We start from the raw sequence: 3273 nt of genomic DNA, 5'->3' as shown, positions 1-3273 counted from the left end.
AACACTCCACGGCTTACGGTTTCTGTTGACATAATCCCCAAAAGAACTGTTAAAATTCTGAGGAGTGTACCACTCTCTCTCAGCAGGATTTGGAACATAGCAGGTCATCATAGTCTCTCCCTTGCTTCGCAGGTAACATTCCTTCAGTGAACGAAGATAATTCCCAGATAGTTGTGACACGGAACGATTATGAGTGTTCGTGGAAGAGCCTTCGCGACTAGCCAACACGTCATAATAAAAGGAGTCACCCGACTTATATAGGGGCAACATGAGACCCGCCTCGAAGGCTCCAACCGTAGTCAACAGATGAAACTCGTCAAACTGATACTTAGCAAGGAGCTCGTAAGTGATATCATCGTCAGGGGCATAGAAGCGAACCTCAAAAGCTTGAAGTTCATGTTTTTCCTTGAACATCTCAAGATCAATATGCTTGAAAGTGACCTTCTTCTTACCAACTGAAATGCTGCGTATCACGGGGACAGTTTCTTCTTCGTCTGCGGAATCAGAAGTAGGACTCAATTCCGAAGCTTTCCTTTTAGAAGGAAGATTTTTAGACGGATCAGCTCTCGACATAGTACCCTTGGAGTACTTCCCTTTGAAAGAAACCGCGGGAGGAGGCGGCAAAGATTTCTGCGGAGGCACTGAAGGAGGAGCCATTGAACGAAGGGGCGAACATCCACTATTAGTACGAGGAGGAGGAGCCTGAGTACTCCGAGATCTTCACGAGGACGAGAAGGGGCGCGGTTAACAGCATACCTAGATCCAGAAGGACCCTTCGGCACATCCCCTTTCTTAGTAGGCACAACCTTCGCACCGAGGAAGATGAAACCCTATGACCCCGAGGATCCGATTGCGAAGACTTGTAAGGACCTTCCCCAAGTAGAGATCTGTCAGAATCTCGACGCGGAGGGGATCTTGGCGGACTAGACGGCGGGGTTTGGTAAGGAGCCCGCGGACAATCAGACATATCTACAAGGAAACACAAAAACAGTTTAGAGAAGAATACGAGGAGATCACTAAAGATCAAAAAACCCATAATTGATGGTTCATCCGGATAGACATTAAAAACCCTAAGAACTAAAAAATACTCCAGGTATAATACTTAGATACGGACTCACAGACGTTGTAACAAAGAACAGGGGAAAGCATATATGCTTCGACATGTATGTTCTTCATCACAAAACCAAGAATACAGCAGAGACAAACGGGTAGATACATAGATAAATCAATGATGAACAGCTAATGAAAAACCCCATACCTGTATAGAAGAGGACGACGAGCACCAACCACAATCGAAGAAAGGAGGATCGGAGATATCAAAAGATACAGGGGAAACAACAATCGAGAGCGAAAGAAACATAAAATTGAATGCTGTTATCTTCCTCACAAAAATGATGATAATAAATGACTAAAGAACAAGAATAGAAAACAAGAAGAGGATGAACACTGACAAGAAGAGGATAAAAGTTTTTTTCACATTCTCTTTCCTATTTATGAAGCTAGAGAAGACAATAACTGCTCCTCGTACCAAGGAGCAGTTACGGGGAAAGTTAATGCAAAGTGGGAAACGTGTAGGACGACCTTTCTTCTTCAAAATTGCAAAATACGCCCAAGTCAGAAGAAGAGGGGCAAATTGTGTACACCTTTCATCATCCACCACGTGTACAGAAAGAGACACGTGGAAGGCATGCAAAACAAGATATCAAAACATGATAGCAAGCATCTCATCAGAAGATGCCACCGGTCAGCAGATCTGACGGTCAGGGACAGAGGATCACAGAGGTATGATGGCTCAGAGGAGCACCAGATAATACCCCTTGGGTGTTATCACACACCAATCCCGAGGAAGATCCCAGATCAACGGCCGAGAGGAAGTTTGGCTGACACGATGTGACCAGACAAAGAGACACTTGTCTGACACGAGCAGACATCCATCTACCCGCATTAAATACCAAAGAGATATACACGTGTCAATCAGCTCGTGGAAGAGGCGAGGATAATCCTTCGTATTCAAGCTCAGGCCGCAGCATATGCCGAAGACCTCTGCATAAGTAGGCACAAAACACAAAAAGATAAGATTACAACGGCGCCTCAGAAATGGGACCCACGTTCCAACCCTATAAATACCCCTCTCCACTAAGAGAGAAGGGGTCGACCAATTGAGAGCAATTATAGGAGAATATAGGAGAGAGAAATAGGAAGAGTAAGTAATCCCCTTACTTCCGCAGACCTATGTATACTCTAAAGTCATTCGACTATCTTTGTAACCATTCAATACATAGTGAAACACCAGCCCGTGGATGTAGGTCTTAGTGCCGAACCACGTAAATATGTCTTATTTACATTTCAGCACCTTACATTCAGCGTTAAACTTCATATGCTTTACATTTATACTTGATTCTTGGTTTATTCCTTTATACGAACATTATTTATGATAATATTCGACTAGACAATGACAAGCCCGAAGGTTTCGAGTCGATGAATCGATATAATCATCCCCTTTACACATACGACGTACAATTCTAGAATTAGGATGTATGCGAGTATTGTTTGTGAACACGTGGATGACTTCGTGATTTATGTGTTCACAATTCTTTTTGCAGCAGACCGCATGTTTGTTTCTTTTCCTTAAATTTAGCTCTAAGAACATAAAAGACACAAAAAGAAGCTGTTCATTTCAACCGAAGAACACAAAAACAGTGATAGCTTTCATAAGTTCAAGTGCAACCAACTCCATTTTTCCAAGCTCTACTTTCACATTGCCCCCATGTTCCATTTGTTTTGCTGCTACTGCTGTTCCAGATTAACGGAAAAATAAGAGGTCAATAACAAAGAACAACAGAAAAATACTCCCTGCGTCCAAAATTAATTGAGCTATTTGGTTGTAGAGTTTGTCCCATTAATAGTTGAGCTATTTCACTAATCAAGGGTTATTTCTAAAATACGTATATTTGATAGGGCATGTTTGTATTCGTTACGTAAGTGTTTTAAAATGCTTTTCAACGATATAAAGTTTATGAAAAACCGTGGTATAATTTAAGAGATAAATCATTTCTAAGTTTTACTAGTTATTCTCTATGAGGCCATAATTATAAAAATATTTATACATACTTGGTACAAATAGCTCAATTAATTTTGGACGTAGTGAGTAACATTCTTGGTACAACACATAATTGAAGTTAGGAACAGTGATTGGTATTGATCTTGGTACAACATATTTGAAGATGTAGAATTATATATAAAACAACAGGCAACAGCCCAGTCCCTCGTGGC

Source organism: Papaver somniferum, unplaced genomic scaffold (assembly GCF_003573695.1).
Source record: "Papaver somniferum cultivar HN1 unplaced genomic scaffold, ASM357369v1 unplaced-scaffold_99, whole genome shotgun sequence".
In the NCBI taxonomy this organism is placed as follows: Eukaryota; Viridiplantae; Streptophyta; class Magnoliopsida; order Ranunculales; family Papaveraceae; genus Papaver; species Papaver somniferum.
This window is presented reverse-complemented; position numbering follows the sequence as displayed.